The 22,574-nt window shown below is 35.2% G+C and overlaps 1 pseudogene; it reads left to right on the top strand.

Annotated features, from left to right (window-relative positions):
• The first annotated feature begins 360 nt into the window (after positions 1–360).
• Positions 361–1,014, top strand: LOC145130198 (protein CANDIDATE G-PROTEIN COUPLED RECEPTOR 7 pseudogene; annotated as a pseudogene).
• Positions 1,015–22,574: the final 21,560 nt, after the last annotated feature.

Below are 22,574 nucleotides of genomic sequence, written 5' to 3' on the forward strand. Positions count from 1 at the left end.
TTGTAATTATATATCCCAAAAGTTTCCTTATATCGTATCAATGTTGCTTAGTGGCCAAGTCATCGTATTATACCAGGAAACCTTGTATATAAATAGGGCCAATTATCAATGGAAACGTCAAGGCATTACATTACCTCTCTCTACTTCATCAATTGCAACCGCCAAACCCTCGTGACTATGGATGTACGAACAAAGCTCTACAACATCGATCACGCCACTACCAAAGACTATTTATCAGCCGGGCTAACGCAGTTGCGGTCTCTTTACTTAATTTTTTCCCTTATTTATTTGTGTTTTTTAGGGTTTTGGATTATGGTATGCTTCAAGAAAGTGCGATATGTTTACAGAATGCATTTACTAATGGCCTTGTTGCTTGTTATAACTTCCGCTCACTTTATCTGTGCTGCTGCTGAGCAACATTATGTGAAGGTTGCAGGCACTCCTCATCCTCATGGATGGGATGTCATATTTTACATGTTTCAGCTTATCAGGAATGGTCTTTTCTTCACTGTCATTATGTTGATTGGCATCGGAAGGTGTTTGTGGAAGCCGTTTTGGAAAGGAATGGATACGTTGATTTTGATGATTTTGATGGATGTGATCCTACTTCAGGTTATAGGTAATGTAGCTTCTATAAAGGCAGGGGAAACCAGCCATTACGGTTACGACTATTGGAAGTGGAAGGCAGTTTTTTTCTTGTCCGATTACGGCTCTTGCGTTATTATGTTCTCCATGTACTCATCGATTATCTCGTTGAGGGAGGCTCATGAGACTGATGGGAGTGCTGCTAGGGATTTGGAAAAGTTGCGTCTATTTGTGTTGGCGGCTTTTGGATACGTGTTTTTTACGAGAGTTATTGTTGTTTTTGGACTGGCTCCCCTTGTTGTTGACAAGTGGCCATGGATGATTGATGCGGCAAAGGAAACCGGCAATCTTGTGTTCTGTATGGTTATGTTTTACATGTACAGGCCATTAGAGAAACATGTTGTGGGGGATGAAGAGTTAGGGCTTTGAACAATCCAATCGAGTACGATTTCTTGTTTAGTCGTTGTTCATAATGGAGTTCAAGTAATATACTGCATGTAAGTTGTCCACTTAATCTTTGAGCATGCTTTCCTGGAACAATTTGACGTGTTTAATTAGTATCTTTGTTTGAGTTATAGGTTTGCTCTTGAGATTTATGTTTTATGTGATAGTTTGACGGGTATTTTATAATTATGGATTACTACTATATATTACACCATTAATCCTCTGATACATCACTTTAGTTTTGATTTAATTGTGTGATCGTTAATTCCTTCCATTTATTAACTTCCATCTCCAAACATGGAATCTTCAACTTTGGCTATCTTAGGCGGACTAGCTGAATATCTAGCTGTTAGCTGAAAAACTAGCTGATGGCTGAAAAGCTAGTTGTTAAATAAAAAGCTAGCTGATAGCTGAAAAATTAACTGATGGCTGAAAAGCTAGTTGTTAAATAAAAAGCTAGCTGATAAAAAATAACGTTTGGTAAAACTAGCTGAAATATATAAAATTACATAAAAGGACATGTAAGAGAATGTGTTTCTATAATTAATTAAGAGATGTATTTGGAAAATTTTAAAAAAGCTCCAAAAAAGCTAGTCTAAGTAGTTTTTCAAAAAGTTAGTTTATAAGCTACTTTTTGTCTTACCAAATACGACAACATAAAAAAACTCGAAAAATAAGTTAGTTTATCAGCTAACTGTGATGCGTCAAACACAACCTAAATCTATATATAAGATTTTTTTACATAATTTTTATATTAGTTTTTGTTTATAATTATGTAAACCAACTAACATACACCAAAAGATTCGATTCCATGTTCCGCCAAACACAATATAAATAACTTATAACTAAAAACATACACATATTTAAAACAATAAACTAAGATCCATTTGGTGGATTGTCAGGATGTTTACCGAAGCCTCTAATAAATAAGGTCATTTGTATACTTTAATGCCAAAGCGTTTATAAGTTTTTAGTGAAATTTTTTTTGTTGTGATTCTATTATCCAACATGCTATCAAGCTAGGGTTCCACCTATACATGCAGCCAGGACCGGCCCTAAGCACATGCAGGATGTGCGGCCGTACAATGACGTGTTGTTTAAGGGTTTATATATATATATATATATATATATATGTATATATATACATATATATATATATATATATATATATATATATATATATATATATACATATATATATATAGGGGATATAGAATATACATTACAACCCCACCTAAACTTAGGTATTAAACCTCTAAAATATGTCGTTTTAACTTATTAATTATACTTCTCTCCATTATCGTTTTCCTATCCTTGTTTTCTCACTACTAAAAAAACACGCCTTTTCCGAGGGACAATTTCCTCGGAAATTCCTAGGAAACCGCTGTTTCCGAGGAAATACCGAGGAAAAGTTGTGCGTAGGTAAAACCCTCCTAGGAAACTTTTTGTAAGGGATTTCCGAGGAAATTTTCGAGGCATTTCCGAGGAAATATGTTTTGTTGGTTGTTCTGAGGAATTTCCAAGGCTATATTTTTCCGAGAAGTTTCCTAGAAAATACATTTCCGAGGAATTTCTTAGGAAATATTTTTCCGAGGAATTTTCTAGGATATACATTTCCGAGAAATTTCCAAGGAAATGTATTTCCAAGGAGTTTCTTAGGAAATATATTTCCGAGACATTTCCTTGTACAATACTTTTATGAGGAATTTCCTAGGAAGTATTTATTCTAACAGTATTCGCAACAGTTTTTTAGTGACACTTTTATAATGGATTTTCCTAGGCATTTCCGAGGAAACATGAATTATAAAAAAAAATAATAAATAAACACAATAAACCAGATTTTTTCTGCCCAAAATGTTGAAAAAAATCTAATTCAAATGACCAAATTATGTTTGAAGTTTATATACAAACACAATAAACATATATCCAAAATATTATCCATTACAACACAACTTCTAAACAAAGGTTTAAAAACAAACATAATATAAATGTCTAAACATAAAATAATATAATTGTTTTAAACGGTAATGGTGTTTACAACAATAATCTAAGGATTATTAGGTGGATTGCAAGCTTGTTGCATGGATCAATCTTGATGTTGTATAAGTTATAGAACATCTCCACCAAGAAGTCCATTACTCTTCAAAACCAAAAGAGTTGAAATTTATTTGTCATTATGACATGAATTACTCATTCAATATTTGTAAAGTAACAAGAAATTTATTTACCATTAGAACTTGAGGTCCCCCATGCCATAACTTGATCACTATCGGAACCTGGGTCTTCAATGGATCTACAATTAACCAAATATTAAACAACTAACTTTAATAAACAGTGTGTATACATGCAGCTGATTTGCTACAAATAACTTTAATAAACAGTGGTGATCAGATCACTTGAGATTAATCACTCCAAAATTAAGTTGTTCCTTGGGGTGGCATGTTGTTTAAAAGAATTAGATAATGACACTTTAGTCATTTTGCATGACTATATATTTAAAATTCATTTCACAATGATCTAATGTATTTAAGCTAACCGTGTTAACCTCATGTACCATCAGAAAAACAAAACCCCCTAATAAGAGCCAAAAAGAGGTTCCTATTTGGCCAAAAGCAAAGAAATATTAGAACCACATGGACCATTTCTGCTAGATAACAAAATAAAAATCTTCTTAATATTTATTAATACTTTCACGAGTATGATGATTATATTAAAAAAAAACAGAAAAGGTTGGACCTACATTATCAATGTTTATGTTCTTTAATTGACAAAAAACTAGTGTTCATTGTCTACATCTCAACATCAATTCCAATTGCTCTCATATAATAATACTTGTAATTTTTAAGATATTTGTTTTGCTCACCAAACTCTGTCCTATTCCCCCTCTTTACATCCATATTCTTCAAACAATCTCTCTGATACACAACTAGCTTTAACCAAATATTAAACAACTAACTATAATAAACAATGTGTACCAGAGCATTCCTTGCTTGGTAGCTGCAACATAAATGGTAGCTTAAGTGATTCAAACAATCTCTCTGATAATACAACTTTCTTTCTTCATGCGGGGATTCTATTGTCCAATATGTTATCAAGCTAGGGTTACACCTATACATGCAGCCAGGACCAGCCCTAAGCACATGCAGGATGTGCGGCCGTATAGAGCGTGTTGTTTAGGGGTCTGATTTTTTTTTCCCGATACTCTATATATAACAAATTTTGAGAATAAAAACAATAAGTATCAGGCCAGGTAGATGGTTAAAACGCTTGACACCCAACTTTTAATGGCCTACTTCTTTTCCTGGTATGAGCAACGTGTTAAGACATGTTATCATACCCAAAATTTGCCAATTCACATGTCATTTCATCTTTAACACCATTTGATTTATGTAGGAAATGGTGTGCAAATGTTATAACATATTATAACATGTTAAGAGATACAAAGAGAGTTAGAAAGAGTGTGTGAAATAATAGTTTTTGATTGGTTAATTCTCACGTTGCTTCCCATTGCCATGATAACATCTCTTAACATAACACCAAATAACATGAGAGGATGGCGGTGTACAAGACGTTATAACGTCGTTTTTTGATTGCCACCTCAGAATAACGCGTAAGGACGTTGCCCACTCCTTGTGGTCTAACACATGGCATTAATCGTTCATTAAATTAGTACCCTTATTTATTTTAAATTAATACCTTATAGCCAATTAAGTTAATACGATTATTGTTATTTAGTTCTCGACACATCGACACATCAACACGCAAGGGAGAAAGCAGTAAATCAATTTTGTTTTTTTTTTCTTTGCTAATCGTCCTCATATCTGTCTGTACTTTTTTCTAATAGAAAGTGTTATTGGTATTTTTCCTTCTGAATTTTAAGTTTTGATTTAGTCAAATAGATTTATAAAATTCTACTTTAGAAGTTTGTATTTGAATGATTATTGTTATTTTATTTCAGAAATTATGTCATCCTTCTAAGTAATTATATGGAAGTCAAAAATTAAAAGGTTAGTTATACGTAAAAAAAAATATGGCCGATTTTTAGTATTTGCACATGGCCCTCTATAATCAACGCATAGGCCTTACATATAGCCATACAAGAAAAAGTCCCGGTCATTTTTTTTTTCTTCGTGTGATCCATCTTTGCTTTGTGTAATCTCTTGCCATCATTTTGTTACTGCCTTGTTGTCTCCCCTTGTGCGATTGTCCCAAAATCTAGATCAGTCACTGTGTTGCTGCTAATCTTCTATCGGGTTTGCATTACATCTGTTGGATCTTCTCATGCGGTAACCCTCGTTTGCTTTCGCTTTATATAATTATGTCTTCATCATCACCATCCTCTACTACAAGTCCATCAATGTTAAGTCTAGTATGCTCTCTCATGAATGTTATAACCAATTCAGTTTTAAACTTAATGTTAATGGTTCTCGATTCCACACTCTTAAAAATCTTACATGTGAGCTCAAAGATGCCGAATCACCCATTACTAACATAGAACTTGTTACGCAGATTCTTAGTTAGCTTCCCTCATCATACCATAGTATTAACGAAGTCGTCATTAATACTAAATCTTTTCCCTCGTTTCTTGAAGCCTAGAACATGTTACCTTTTCATGAATCTTATGAGGTATCTACTTCTTGGATCTATATGTTCAAGAATCATTATTGAATGGTATTGTTAATAACATATGATCATATAGGGTCACACATTTATCAAGTTACCGCTAATTTATAATTTATTATTAATTTGATTATTAATAAATATAATCAATAGTTAATTGGAGAATTATTATTTTATGAAAATAATATTTCACTAATAAGGAAATTATTATTTATAGAAATAATATTTTTGGAGAAATACAAACTTATAAATAAAGTCATAAAGTATGATTATATATATATATATATATATATATATATATATATATATATATATATATATATAAACTTGTTAGAGTTTATATATAAAAAAGGTAGTCCTATATATATAAAAAAGATATATATACACAAAGCTAGTTGTATGTTCAATATTAAAAGTCATTCTTGTAAGAAGCTTCCTATTATTGCGTTGTTTAGGCTGTGTTTGGCGCGCCACAGCTAGCTGATAAGCTAGCTTATTTTTCGAGATTTTTTATGTTGTCGTGTTTGGTAAGCCAAAAAGTAGGTTTTAAGCTAGCTTTTTGAAAAGCTACTTAGACTAGCTTTTTAGGAGCTTTTTAAAAACTTTCCAAATACACCCCTTAATTAATTATAGAAACACATACTCCTACATGTCCTTTTATGTAATTTTATATATTTCAGCTAGCTTTTCAGCTAGTTTTACCAAACGTTATTTTTTATCAGCTAGTTTTTCAGCTATCAGCTAGCTTTTTATTTAACACCTAGCTTTTCAGCTATCAGCTAGCTTTTCAGCTAATAACTAGCTTTTCAGCTAGTACGCCAAACATAGCCTTAATATTAAAAGTCATGCTTTTAAGAAGCTCCTTGCTATTGCCTTTTGACTAAGACTTTAAGTCTTATTATATAAGGAAGTATAAGGCAAAAAAACTAGCCAGTTTTTGGTGTTGTTTCTTCTCCTTTTTCTTTCTAAAAATGTGATATATTTAAGTGACTAAGATTCTTTATGCTTTGCAATTTAGTTGCTAGTTTTGAGTGTTTATAAGTTGTTTTCTATTAATGCTTATTTAGATATGTCTTAACAACTTAAAAGTAATTTATTCTACTAGTGATTACTAGCATATTTTTGGTGATTTACTCTTGATGGTGGATATATTATACATAAACTCTTTCTTGAGTTTTTGATATCCTCATCAGCTTCCCAAAACCAACTGGGATTAAAGTCTTCAAAAGTTGTATTTCTTAAATATCATATGGTTGTTATTATCTTTCTAGTTCATGTATTTGGATCCTCTTGGTGGTTTTGTTAAAATGATCACAAAAAATAAACTAGTTATTTTTAGTCTTCCATTGTCATTCTCAAAATTGTTTTTTATAAATTTGATCGTTTTTAGTTATCAAAACTCATCAGTGATATCAGAGTCTCTTATTCATGTTTAAAAAGACTTATTTAAGTATTTGATAACCTTTGGTTTTGGAAAATATGTTTGGTGTTTCTTTTGGCAAAAAAATCACTAAATATATTTTCTTTAGCAACTTGTTTTTTTTTATAATTGTTATTTTTATACAACCAAGTTTTTCATGCATATTGGTTGTATAAAGTTTCCTTAGAAAAAAAAGTGTTTGTTATTATATTTGATATGTTGTTGTGTATAAACAACTCATTTGTACCTTTCTATTGTGTTTGGTAGACATTTATTTATTCATAAGATGTAATAGATAAATATGTATTTTTCATTTGTTTATTTGGTGTAATAAATTTGTGAGACTAGTTGTATTTGTATTTAAATATAACAAGTTGAATAAATGACCACTTTGAAGATGACTTAACCACTTGAGACTATAATCCCAACCACGAGCTTCTACTCTTGGTTTTGAGCTTAATTATAATCTTAAAAGTTTAAGTGTTACAAGCTTTACAACATGAAGATTTGAAGTTTTTTTTTGCAAGCAAGAGTTGTCTTGGAAAGTGAGAGCTTGAAGATTTTTTGAAGTTCTCTTAAGTCCTTTAGGAAAGACTTAATAATTTTTTTGTTGGCTCACAAGAATTATTACTATACATGGTTTGATTTATACACATTTTAATGCACGCTTGTAATGTTTATTTTATGTTTTTGTATAATATGTTTTATGTATGAAAATGGTTTTTACATGTCAAATAACATTTTATCATAAAATAATATCACTTGGAGTTTGAGTAAAAAATATTTAAAAGGTAAAATAAGATGTTTATAAATGACTATTTATAAAAACGTTTTACCTTACAGGTTAAAAATCGATTTTTTGTTAAAAATAGTTTTATTATAAAACTTATAAATAACCAACTTTACAGTATTTGAAATGGTTTAAAAGGTGTTTAAACTTTATATAAACTCTATGTCTTTCATAATAAATAAGAGTTTTTATTAAAATGACTAAAACCCGGTTTCTACCGTTATAACGGCAAATAATAATATTAGTGATTATTTTTTACGTCGAAACTTAATATATGATATTAGTTTGTTAAACTTAATGCAACATGTTGTCATTAAGTTTTATGCATGAAAAATGATGTTTAAAACTTAATTATCACCACCTAAGTTTTGGTTTCTTGAAATATGACTTTTTGTCATAAGATGTATAACATGAGTTTATTAAATAAAATGAGTTTCATTATACAAATTCAAAAGGTCATAAGATTTTGATTATTAAAGGGAGATTTAAATTTTTTTATTTTTAAAACTCATCCAAAACTCTAAGTCTTAAGTATAAAATGAAATTTTATTAAAAGACTAAAATTGGTTCTTAAAGCGTTCTACAACTAAACTTTAAATATCAGATTTTAGTTTATAATTGATCGCGAAAAATAATAAATAAAATGATGTTTTATTTGGAACCTAAAGAACCTTATAACAAGTGATATGAATTTTATAAAAGTGTGCATGAATTGTTGGATCCATGCAATATTCATGAGACCATGTTTTTATAACTGTATTTGTAAAACATATATAAAATCTTTTCTTAAAAATGCAAGTCATTGTCGTCATTTTGAAAACACTCGAGTATCGTTTGTATTGTAACATCCATAAAATCACAAGAAATTTAAACTTTTAAATTCAACCCAATATCATAAATTGTTTACAAATCATGGTTTTCAAAATATTTTTCAAACATCAGAGTCTCCCAAAATCATAAGCAATAAACAAGAGGATGTGTACGGTTACGTCTTCGCCTTCTCGCGATCATCTGATGTACATGAAACCATAATCAAAACTGTAAGCCAACGCTTAGTGAGTTCCCCCAAAGTACCCCCACATAAACATAATAACAAACAACATACATAAAGAGCCTTCAGCCTGACTGGAATGTCGCACCGGCCTACCGACAATCTGAACCACTCATACAACCTTCAGCATAACTAAAACTCCTCACCGGGCCTGCCGCCTATCTAGACCGTTCTCTGGTCCTTCGGCCTGACTGGTATGCCTCTCTGGCCTTCAGCCTATCCGGGCCGTCCAAGGTCTCTTGGCCTTCAGGTTACACTGCTCTGCCTTAACCCAACCACTCATAACATGTTGGCAAATACTTAACAGATAAACACATAACAAGTCAGCAGACATCAAACAGATATAACATATCACTACAACATAACAACATTCTATATACCAGGATACAAATCTAATAGATAACTGCAACATAGCAACATACGGTAAACCAGGATATTAATCCAATGGGTCAGCCTTAGTGGCTTCAACCCATAAGTATAGTGATGAAACTCACCTAACAACTGAACACTAGTTGATGAGGTCCTAACTCCGAATCTCAGCTTAAACTGGCACCAAATCATCAAATGACCAATTCTTAGACATAATCTGAAATACCCAAAATACCCCTGAGTCAAACTTGGTCAAAATCAAGGTCAAACCGGTCAAACTCCATAAGTCAACTGAGTCAACCAAACCGAGTCAACTCCGTAAGCGTACGCGGGACGTACCCTGGAAGTACACGGGGCATACTCCTCCGTTGACCATATCGGGGCCATTTACCGCGTATGCTGGGCGTACTCCCAGATACGCTCGGCGTAACCCCAGTCTTCTTCCTTTTCACATTAAGTGCTTAATATAACAACTTAATACGTCCAAATGAAGATCCAAGGTCAAAATGTCATTAAGAGTAATAAAGTTTCCAACTTTACGACCTTGCATGCTCAATAAGTGCTTAATCCATAAAAACCCAACATCTTAATGTCTTAAGACTCTCAATATCATGCATGGGACAAAACTAGCCATCAGGACTCCATTTTTATGACTTAAATCCTCTACCAAGGTCTGAAAATACAACTTAATGAATCAAGAACATGCCATGCTCAAGATCTAGCATTTTGGGACCAAAAAGCATCTTTAAGATATCCAAACCTAGATCTATATGATAGAGGGATAAAGTTACAAGCTCTATACCTTCAAAAGGTTGTAGATGAGGAAGAAATCCCAGATCCAAAGTGCTTCACTCCTCCAAGATGATCTTTACTTCCTTCCTTCCTTCTTCTTCAAAGCACAAAACACAGAGTCTTAGGCTTGGAATTGCTTCACAAGGTGAATTAGGGTTGCAAAAATGTTCTAAAGGATGGAGGCTAATGAGGTGAGGGGAAATGAGGCCATAATGGGGTTTAAATATAAGTCAAACCCTAAAAATTAGGGCTTCTTAATATGGCGTCTATGCCCCACATACGTGATGTACGCTCACCGTACACGCACATGACGTACTCCCCCAAGGCTAAATTATGAAAATGCCACTAGGGCCCTTAATGCACTCTTTCTTGAACTTAGGGACCAAAATGCAACATAATTAAATTATAGGGTTAAAATGAGAAATACATTATCATCGGGATGTTACAACTCTGTCTCACTTAATCTAGAATTTATCCTCGAAGTCGGATACAACGAATAACTCAGGATAAGGCTCCCGCATCTCAGACTCCGGCTCCCATGTCCACTCGGAGCCTCTCCGATGCTGCCACTGTACCTTTACCAAAGGTATCTCCTTGCTGTGAAGGACCTCCATCTTCCTTTCCAGAATAGCCACTGATCTCTCAACATAGTTCAGGCGCTCATCGACTTGAATATCATCTAACAAAATGTAACGTCGTGAAAATTTAAAACAATTTTTCATTTTTCAACATAACATATCTCATATAAATCATCTCAAAACTCAAGTGTATCAAATGTTATCACGGTAAAACATATCCCAGAATCTCAAATACAAAATCCTCTGTCAGTGTATACAAATCATGTTGGCGCCTTCCCGCGATCCTCGCTAGTACCTGAAACATATATCACATAACACGGTAAGCATAAATGCTTAGTGAGTTCCCCAAAATACCACATACAGCACATAAGTCACTCGAGGCTATAACTCGGTATGACCCTCCGGTCAATGTGTCTCAGCGGGACCCTCCAGTCTCGTAGCTCGTTGGACCCTCCGGCCCGGTCTAGCTCGTTGGACCCTCCGGTCAGGTCTAAATCGTTGGACCCTCCGGTCCGGTCTGATCGAGGACCCTCTGGCCTCATGAGTCGTTGGACCCTCTGGTCTGGTCTATATAACACATAGCATACATATAACACAATGCACATAAATCTCAAACATACACATAAACATAAGACCCTCCGCTCTGCACATAGATACCACTCTAGGTAATGTATAGTGAGAAGACTCACCTCGGGTAATCTCGGAAAGTCTCGAACTCGAAATACTGATCTAGCCTCCGCCTAATCACATAAAGTAATTTACCTCTAATTAACAACGATTCTCAAAGGCTAGACTAATACTTTCCTATAATCTCTCAGAAGGGGAAATGACCATTTTACCCCTCCAATGGTCCAAATGTCCAATTGTTGACCAAACCCTAAAAGTCAACGAAAGTCAACAGAGGGCAGTACACGGGGGCGTACTCCGGCTATCCAGAATCGGGGATCTCAACCCCTACGTGGCGCGTTTTGAGATTTACGCCCAGCGTAAGTCTCAGTTTCATGCTCTTAATGTTTTTGGTCTGAATCGATTAAGATACAAGCTCATATGCCAGATCTAGTCCTTCTAATGCCTCTTAACCCATAAAGTCGAAGCCTTTAAGCCTTTGCATGGCTGTAAAGGTCACCAATCACTCCAAACTCTTATTCTCTTTCCTCATTAAGCCCTTATCTCATGCATGACTCAATATTAACGATCAAGATTGGATTTTTATGGATCTACAACACATTTTATACTAAAATGGGGCAGATCAAGGCTTATGGAGACCATTTACTCATAAAGTCTCCATCTTTGGGACAAAAACCCTAAAAATGGTCCATAATGCACAAATCCAAAAAGGTTAAGAAAGCTTTGAGCTTTTTACCTCCAAATGATGCTCCAACCTCTGTAAAGCTCAGATCCAAGGCTTGCACTCCAACTCTAGCTTCTACAATGGCCCTTCTTCTCTTCACAATCTCACAAGAACACTTTATCAAGCTCAAACACACACACAGAAGCTCTAAAACAAGGGTTGGCTCTTTTAGGGTTTCACTCTCTGAAAATGGTGGCTGGGATGGAGGCCATAATGTTCCTTTTTATAGTGCTCATGCTTCATTTAGGGTTTTAAATCTAGGCTCATTACACCCAATGTAAGCTAAGGTACGCCCAGCGTACCTGGGTAGAGTCCGCGTCAAAGTCACGTCCATGGGTACGCGCAGCGTACTCTTCAGTACGCCCAACGTACCCACTTGTCACCATTTTCTATTTTGGGCTAATTTTGACAACTTGGAAAAGAAGAAGGGTTAAAGAGATATACCTAACTTTCAGGATGTTACACAAAATCACTACCTCGTTGTCCAACACACACTTCCGCAACTGCGAGACATGGAAAATGTTGTGGACATGACTAAGCTCGCTCGATAGATCCAACCTATAAGCTACCTTGCCAATACTGGAAATCACTCGAAAGGTATAATATACCGGGGACCCAAATTCTCTCTCTTCCTAAAGCGTATCACACTCTTCCAGGGCGAGAACTTCAGGAGCACCATATCGCCGACCTAAAACTCCAACTCAGATCGACGCCAGTCGACATAGCTCTTCTGCTGACTCTGAGCAGTATGCAGTCTTTGCCTGATCTGTTGAATAAGCTTCATGGTCTGAAGGACTACTTAGGTCCTCCCCATAACCCTAAGACCAACCTCTCCCTAACAAACTGGGGTACAACATTTCCAACCATACAAGAGATCAAATGGCAGAGCACCAATGTTGGATTGATAACTATTCTTGTAGGACAACTCCGCAAGAGGTAGGTATGGATCCTAACTCCCACCAAAATCAATAACACAGGCCCACAACATATCCTCAAGAGTCTGTATAGTCCCCTCATGTCAGTCTGCGGATGATATGCAATGTTGAAATGTAACCTCATGCCTAGTTCCTCGTGGAAATTCTACCAGAAACAGGAAGTGAACTAATCATCTCGGTCTGTAACAATAGAGAACTGGACCCCATGATGAGAAACGATCTCCCAAACATACATGTCGGCCAACTTTTTGGCCGAAGAGCTCTCCCGGATGGCCAAAAAGTAGGCACTCTTGGTTAATCGATCCACAATGACCCATATAGCATCAAAACCCTTGGCCTTCTTCGGCAACTTGGTAATAAAATCCATGGTGATTTGTTCCCATTTCCACATGGGAATCTCCAAAGGCTGCAGTTTGACATGCAGCCACTGATGCTCAGCCTTGACCATCCTGCAGGTCAAGCACCTCTCGACATACCAGGCTATCTCCCTCTTCATAAACAGCCACCAATAGCTCAATCTCCAATCCCGATACATCTTGATGGCTCTTGGGTGTATAAAAATGCGAGACTTATAAGCCTCCTCCAACACAATCTGTCTGATCCCACCAGAAACTGGAACCCAAACCCGACCACACCAATTCAATAACCCTCAACTATCCATGACAAACCTGTTGATCTCACCCCTGATCCTCTCTTATTTCTAATTCTCCTTCCAAACTCCCTCTGCATGAGCCTCTCTAATCAATCCCAAAAGCTGGACTTTATTAATAGATAATTAAAGTGTTTAATTAAAAGAGAATTAATAATTCCATAATGACATGGTTTAAATTTAATTAAATTAAGAGTATAGTTTAATTAATAGATTAAACCACCAAGTATTTTAAATGTCTAAAATACACCCTTATACTATTATAATATTAAAAGTTTAATATATTATATGTATAAGAGCAAGTCGTCTTACCATTAGTAGGCCTCATTCACGAAGCCGGTCTATAAGGGGGGTATAAGGTTACTGCCTATTAAATGGCAGTTTAATGGGTGTCCACTCTCACCCACCGCTTCCTTGACCGGTGGAGGGTCGTTAGCCGAACCGGTAGGACAAGGACTATAATTCTCCCTTCATTAAAAGTATTAATGATAAATACTAAGTAACTAAACTTTTTATAAATTCCCAATCTTAGTTACTTAGGAAAATGTGAATAAGGTGTGCTAATCCATGAAATTACACTTTGCACTTTGTTTAAGCTGTTAGTGGAGCGTGTATGGTTAACCGGCACACTAACCTGGACTTAACAAGGTAGGCAAAGGGTAACTTAATGTTTATCATAGTATTGTTGGAGCGTGTGTGGTTAACCGGCACATCGATTGAGGGGTAAATATTAAGGGTACCAAGTATATTTGCATGGTTACTTCACACCTTGTTTTGTGATCCTCGGCAACCCAGTCACAAAACCTGAAGGGCACACTCGAGATTGAAACATGCCATTGAAAAGTTCAATGAATCTCAAAAGAATCTAGGAGTTTCAAAACCAATTAAAACCTAATAATACATTTCGTTTATCTTGGTGGAAATTGGTGAATCGTCATTCACCTACCTTCAAATATTTTATAATTTCGATTACGGCATCCCTCTTCCAAGTTATAAAATAGTTTGTTGGGTCCTAGCCTTAATATATCATATTGGGTGTTATATTAAGGACTTAAATCAACTTTACGTGAATTTCTCCCATTGTTGATGTCTGGTTTAGACAACAATGATCTTCCCAAACCAAGCTTTCCTAATGAATATGACTTCCCGAGTTTGGCTCATGGAAGTCATACTTCTCTTCCTCCACCTCCTCCAATTATTCTCCCTAACCCACAAGTTCAAGGTCACTCAAGCCCTAATGGCAAGCAAGGTCTATGTGTGATCACATCTTAGAGATGAAGTCACATATTGACAAGCCGGGAGAGTTGGGTGTCAAAGTTTTGAGAAAGTTGGATGTTCAATCACTTTCTAAGTCACATAGTGAGTTCCTTTGGGACTACTATGACATGAACCTTAATGATCATATCTATTTGCTTGGTGCTGCTGAATCAGCAATGATTTGGAACGAAAGTAAAGCAAATTTGATTAGAAGATCAACTTCCCAAAAACTTTATGGACGATGACACTGGAAATCCAGAAAAAGCATTCTCTTCCCAATGGAAAGGGATTGGCCATAGTCAACCCGGTTGACCAAATGGTAGAGAGAAAGGCTAAGTCTGAGATAGTCCCATTACCAAAGGGTCCATATGTTTATTTTGCCAAAGGAGCGGGCGTTGATTGCAAAGCTGCCAAATTTACCTAAGGATGTTAAAGTCAATAAGTTTGACTCTACATCAGGTAGAGCCCATTATCTAACTCTGTTAAGTTCTATTCTGAGATCCTCATTACATGATGTGACTGGGTCACATGTTGATGTTTTAAGAATCAAAGAATAGAGAGAAATCTTTAAGGAAGTATATGCTGATTCTGATCGCGAAGGTGGATTTCGATCGCATCAGAATTTTGAGCAGTTGCTTAAGAAGTTATGATATATTGCTAAGGAATAGATAACAACAAATTTCCATGTGGATTGTAAGAATAAGTTTTTCCGCAAAGTTTTAAAATAAAAGAAAATTGTTTAATTTTATTTATTTGAAGTATCCTTACAATGGCATTTGTGGAAAATTGTTGCTTATATGATTCCACTGACAGCAATATTGGAAAATGGATTTGATTCTTTCATTTGTGGTAGTGTCTAAATTTACCAAATCAGGAAAGTTCCTCATCGCCCAAGTTTCAATTGGACCGAAACTTGGAATCATGCAAGTTGAATAGTATGATGAATGAGAACTTTCAAGCATTGGAAAATCAAGACTAATTACTTGTTCACATGGATGTGTGAGTCAAGTGAAGGACTAAAGGGATCGAGTACACATTCTTGTGCACTGGTCATGTCCACCACAAAGCTCGTTAAGACTATTTGATTTACTAAAGTTTAGTAAATATGGTTATACTTACAAGTTTAAGTATAATTCTGAAACATTGGAAAAGTCTCAATGTATGGCAGAACGAATGGGAAGAATCAAATTAGGCAGAAAGATAAGTTTCTCAAATATGAAAAGATGGGAGAGTACTTTAGTATCATGTTTGTGATCATCTTAATGATTTAGAAATCATATCACAATTAGTCCTCTAAAGGTCATCTTAGTACATTCTTATGACTAAGAAGAGGAGTCATGAATTGTTGAAATGGTTAGATCAGGAAGATGAGTCATACTTCGTTCCAAAACAATTCTTAGAGTCATAATCCAAGATTGTAACTTGAGTGACATATCTTAAAGAAAGGTTTAAAACACTTGTCAAATGTAAGAGTAAAAGTGTCCTACTCTTGTACATTTGAAATTGGTAAGTTGTGATGTTTTGGATAAAACAAAGACCAACTAAGGCCAATTGTGTGAAGTGTTTGTCTTGATAAAGAATCTGCACTATCTCTTGAATATTTGGCAAGATAGTCTTATATGTCAAGAGGATAGTGGGAGTCTTAAAGATCCTAAAAAGAATTTCAAGAACTAATCAAGAATAAAACCTGAGGTTCTTCACTAGCACACGACTTGAGGTTTATAACCTATCGTGTTGACATATTCTGTGCCCATTCCAGTTAAAGTTGGCTTTGCATAGGAGTTCTGAAAGTTCTCAATTGGTTGCATAACAACTTGGAAGCAATGGCAGGCCCTGTACTGCCAGGTGGCAAGAAGTTAAGATTGCATAAGTTCAGTCCATATGACTTTGGATTTGTCATTATCCTTGTCTTGTGACTATGGTTTTGACGATTCACATGGATAAGAACACATACACCATAAAATCTAAGGGTCATAAGGTTTCTCTCCGATTCATGAAAATGATGGTGAGGAAACACTTCCACCAAGTAGATTTGAAGCAGATGGCAAAAGGTCTAAACAACTGAGACTATGATTACGGCATCCTTTTTCATAGTTCTGAAATTGTTTAGACACACATGCATGCTATCTAAGGAAAGGTGTATGATTTTGATAAAGTTTTATCAAAGCATCTCGTATCATAAATCTGAACTTTGGTAAGAAAGTCAATAAAGTATTGATTTCTAGAAGTCCAGCTGATTTCTGAGTACATGTCAAAGCTAGTGGGAGCATAAGTGTTATGCTAATAATCATCATGTTAGTGGGAGCATGACAATTATGATAAGTGAGGCTGCAGGGATTGAAAAAGTTGTTTTGCTATAATTAAGGGAGAGGATATACTTCATTTCAGTTCTAAAGGCTTATATTGAGACCTTAATCATCTTTAGTCAAGAATATATATATGAATTTCATGTTGGATTGGTTCAACTTAAGGAAATTCTATATATTGCGTTCTCAAAATTCGATTATGATTATGGCATCCCTCTTCATAGTCAAATTTTGAAAACATGGCAAATAAAAATATTGTAGCAAAAGACTGGTCTAGAATCATGTCTTTATGTGAGACATCATGAATCGTGTACCATTTGCTTTGGGTACAGGATCGATTTCATGTGCTATAATATTTGTCATTTCTAAATTTTTCCAAATGCCTAGAGGCATTAAGAAGGGAAAAGGTCTAGAATTGGATATGACTAAAATGATTAAGCAATTGTCGAGGACAATCTGAAGTTTACCAAAGATTGGTTGCTCAGGGACAGTTGGAAGTATAGTGCTAATTTTGGAAGGACCATATTGACATATTCTGAAAAGAAGCATCTCTTGTTCAGAAGTGATAGTCAAAATGAGAATATGGAGTTGTCTCCATAGGTGGAAGTTATCTGTGTAAGATTAGAAAACTTAATACAAGAAGCATGTCCAAAGCAATGTACTTTGAATATGAGACTTAGTTTCCATGGAGTTGATCTCCATTGGAATACCTTATAATGACTGTTGACAAGTCTTTGTGACTTTGTACATATTCATTACAGGAGGATCAGTGCATATAAGTTTAAAATCTAAACAGATTTCGATAAATGATAGGAATTTGAAATTCTCACATTTTTCGATAAGGATTTGGGAGTGTGAAATTAGAATCATTGAAATTATGTTCAATTGGTTTATTTCACAAAGTAAGGATCATAGATAAACATAGAGTGCATACTTGGTGTATGGCAAAGCTATTGTTTAGAAAAACATAGTGTACATGCTTGGAGCATGGGACTACTAGTGTTTTTAATTCAGGTATAAAGTTGATAAAACCGAAACAATGAAATAATGAGTAATCAGTATGGTGATAAATAAAAGTGGTCTATTTATATTCATAGGGTTTGATACCATATTTGATTCATTTATTCTTGTGTTTCATTTTGCATGTTTTGACTTCCAGAATAAACTAGGTCATTCTTCCTGAATGACTAAGTTATTCAAACTATCCACAGTCGGTCATATGTTGGAAGTAGATATGAATCAAGACTGTCATGGGCTGGCTTGTAGAGGTCTAAGATATTGGACAAAGCGGTGCTACAACACTCATGAGTGCTCATAAGTTCTGAGTATTGGATTTAACCCACGCTCATTTGAATCACTTCATGGATTTTATCACGAGTGATCATGAGACGATAATATCTTATATTCTTAAAACCTAGAGATATGAGTTGTTACTATGAGTTGGTTATACATTGATTGCACGAAAACGCATTGGTAACTCGATGTTATAAAACGTGCCTTTGTGTATGATTCAACAAGTAGTAGAACAAGCCATATGAGTCGAAGCTTATCCATTCCTTTTACCTTCGGGATAAAAGCGATATCTGTGGGGCCCTCGATGATTTAGCGATGACACATGTGAGTGCTTGGCCAAGCCAGGACTGATTTGATTTGTTCAATCAGTCAGTCATCATAAATCGGAAATCGGGAAACAACAAATGGACAGAGAGAATGATTATAATCCATGTCTCAGTCCATATGATATCTAGAATGGAGGAATATATGATCCCTTATCTAATGGACAAGTCATTGACAAGGTCAGAGTTCGACAGCGGCTTTAAGAGCTACGATTGCCAGTTAGGTTTTGAAGTCATACTCAATAATAGTTTTAGACTTATCCAAGTGGGAGACTGTTGGATTAACGTCTAAGTCTTGTGATCCACAAGTTCTCCTGAAGGATCAGCAGAGATCTTATAACCGAAGGCCATGGGGACCTTAGCCGAAGAACAATTGTCCATTGAATATTTCTTTAACAGTTCGGTGGTGTATTTCTCTTGATGAATGAATATCCCTTGCGGAACTTGTTTCACTTGAAGCCCTAGAAAGAAGTTAATCTCTCTATTCATGCTCATTTTGAACTTGTTGGTCATGAGCTTAGCAAATTCATTCACCATTTCTTGATCAGTTGATCCAAAGATGATGTCGTCCACATATATTTGAACGAGCATAAGGTGGTTACCATTTGCTTTTCTAAATAACGTGGGGTCTGTTGGATTAATGTCTAAGTCCATAACTATATTTGGTATGTACTTGACCCGACCCGGCATGGTCCATTTGGGTTGCACTTCACCGGCACAATTTATATGGATAGTCTTTTGAGAATAGTATATTTATGATTTATATTAATATATTAATATGGAATCATATTATTTAATTAGTATTGATCAAGAATTAATTTAGAATTAATTAAGTGATCAAAAAGAACTAATTAAATATGGACTCTTATATATATGGAATGGGCCAAGTTTATTTAGGTTGGGCTAAGCTTTCATGGATGGTCCATGGAGCTTTTAACCCATGGATCCTATGTAAATAAAGGTCATGGGTATTAGGGTTTACATGGATGTAACCCTAATCCTCCATAATATATAAAGGGGTCTTTGGCTCACAAAATGGGAACAAGTGTGTGAAAATAAGAGTGGGCCGATTTTAGTGTGCATACATATTCTCTCAAGTTCTTCCAAGGTGTTTTGGTGATTTGTGATTCCATTTGAGGCTTCCACACTATTGGGGCTAAGCTCTTAAAGCTTGAAGACATCAAGCTACATCAAAAGGTATGTCATCTAACTAGAACTTTGTAGTATAGGTGCTTCATAATATGCTAGTTATGATGAAACCTTGGAATAGTTAATATTTGCATGTATAATAGAGAAAACATAGATCCAAGGTTTATAGGGTTGCATGTACACCATAGGAGTGTTAGAATGCTCAAAACCCAACAGGAGAAGCCTCTCATCCGGACCACACCATTCCGGAGCCTTCAGTGCCTCGGAACCTCGCACCGGAAGACTCGCCCCGCTTCGGAATTTCCTGCCCGCTTCGTGTCTCCGGTCCGGACCTCCGAATCTCACATGTGCCTTCGGATCCGAGGATGTACTCCGGATTTGAGGAAATAGCTTCGGAAATGACCCAATTGACTCCGGATTTTGCTAAGAGCCTAAGAGGCTCTGAAACTTCCCTTCCTACTTCGGACCCTCGCAGGAACAAGGCTACACTCCAGATTTTTGTCCATTTCGGACTTTTTCTTCATTTTAAGGCGTTTTGACGTTGGGAATTCCCCCATACTCGTAACTTTCATATCTTAAACCCCTATTTTATGCCAAAATTGATTATTTTAAACATATTTATATAAAATAATACCCAAGATTTTTAAAGAGATTCTAAGTAGATAAAGGGTTTGACTTTGTGATGTGATATAAATCCTTCATTCCTCATGCAAATCTCAGTAAAACACACATTATCCATAGATAATAAGGTTTATCAACCAGCCCTCCATGCAAATGTCAAGTCATCCCTTATCCTCCCCATTTAGAATACGTGAACTCCTTTCCCCCATATTCCACTCCTCATTTTTCATACTTAGTAAACTCCTAAGAAGTGCTCTCAACTCATTCAAGCTTCAAGTCTCACTCCTTCAAAGAAAATTTCCAGATTTCTTTTTGTAAGTATTTCATCTTCTTTGACTAGTGATTCTCCACATTATTCCTAAGAATTTATTATATATACACATAAAATTATTACTAGGATATTTCTAAAGTTCAAAGAATCTTTCAAGTGTTGAAACTTGGAAACTCCTCATCATCTCTCCAAATCACCCACCAAGTTAACCAATGTGAGCTTCATACCCCACCTTTTTCTAAGTTTTTACTGTTTTTGGGGGAGAATACAAGTCAAATCTTGTCTAAATCCTTGGATAATTGCATGTATTTGTATGTTTAGTGTGTGTATTATTATTTTATTATAATTTTTCATGAACGTGAGATTTCACAAATCTCATGAAAATCAGACAAATATTTTAATCAACACATAAAGAATACTTTGTTTACAAAAGAGCCTCCCAAGGTTTTTGGGTGTGTCCAGTATACCCCCTTATTCCATGTCTCCATGTCTAGAAATAAAAGTTGCTGAAATAGACCTTTATAAGTTGACACTATTTCTAGAATCTTCAAAGTTTGGAACTTTATGCCCTGTTAATGACATTTTGCGAACTATCAGGGAGTATTTCATAAATATTTGATATAAATAAATTCATCAAGAAAATGTACAAATAGAGCCTTTATGACAGAAATATTTGCATATCATAAAGCCGCTGTCATAAATTCACACAAGTCAAAGTTGTATACAAACCATAACTTGACACTTTCCGACAAATTGGTTCTCACTTAGTATTTTATAAAGGGAGGATCCGTCTTGTCGACTTTGCTAATATTGGGTCGATTTGATAAATATTCAAAGGGGATTATTTTAGCAAACGAAACGAAACTAAACGAAATATCTAGTCAACGACTACAACTAACATTATTTATTTAATAAATAATGGATTTCCACGATTTGCTCAGAAAACTGTTAGTATTCTAGTCAGACAAATCTTCACAGTATATATATGTATATATAATAGTGTACGCAAAGTCCTGTAATAGTTATAACTAGAGTCTCCTTGAGGGGGAGCGGAAATTTGTGTATAGATCTATACGGGGTTGACACCCCGCACCTTTTCTGTTCGCTACAGCTAGATCGACCAGTCTAGGGTGACAAATGTCTTAAACAAAACCGACTCCTGAAGAACGTCATAACAGGCACTCCGTCATATTAGTATGGTTATAACGACTCACTAGAATATATCAGAAATATGTTTATACAAATTTCACCTTCGGTTTACAATCAACTATGTTTTGATTACATCAATGAGACCTTTTCCACACAAGTGTTATGTTTTTTATTAAAGCTACTATTTTTATGCATCAGAAAATATAGGATTTTCTGGGGAAAACGATTTTATACGACGAACTAAGACACACATGCAACTATACTCGATTTGAAACAAGACTTACAACTATTTTGATAAGAAAATATTGGATTTTCTGGATTTCTAAACTATCATCGAAGTTTTATATGGAAATGCTTATGAACTCACCAACATATTTTATGTTGACGCTTTTCAAACGACTTGTATTCTCAGGAAATCAATAAGCAGGTTATGGATTGCGGACTCAGGACTATTTTGCCGTATTTTGGAATTTGATTACTGATGTCTCTTTTGTGTAAATTTAGGAACATAAACATGATGTAAAACAATGTAAGCTTGATATATTGATGTATGATGTTTGGATTTGCTATGTTTCATTTATATGCAATTGTTATGATACTACACAAAGAAGTCACCCGCCT

The sequence above is a fragment of the Lactuca virosa genome, chromosome 8 (assembly GCF_052849685.1).
Source record: "Lactuca virosa cultivar CGN04683 chromosome 8, Lactuca_virosa_CGN04683_v6, whole genome shotgun sequence".
In the NCBI taxonomy this organism is placed as follows: domain Eukaryota; kingdom Viridiplantae; phylum Streptophyta; class Magnoliopsida; order Asterales; family Asteraceae; genus Lactuca; species Lactuca virosa.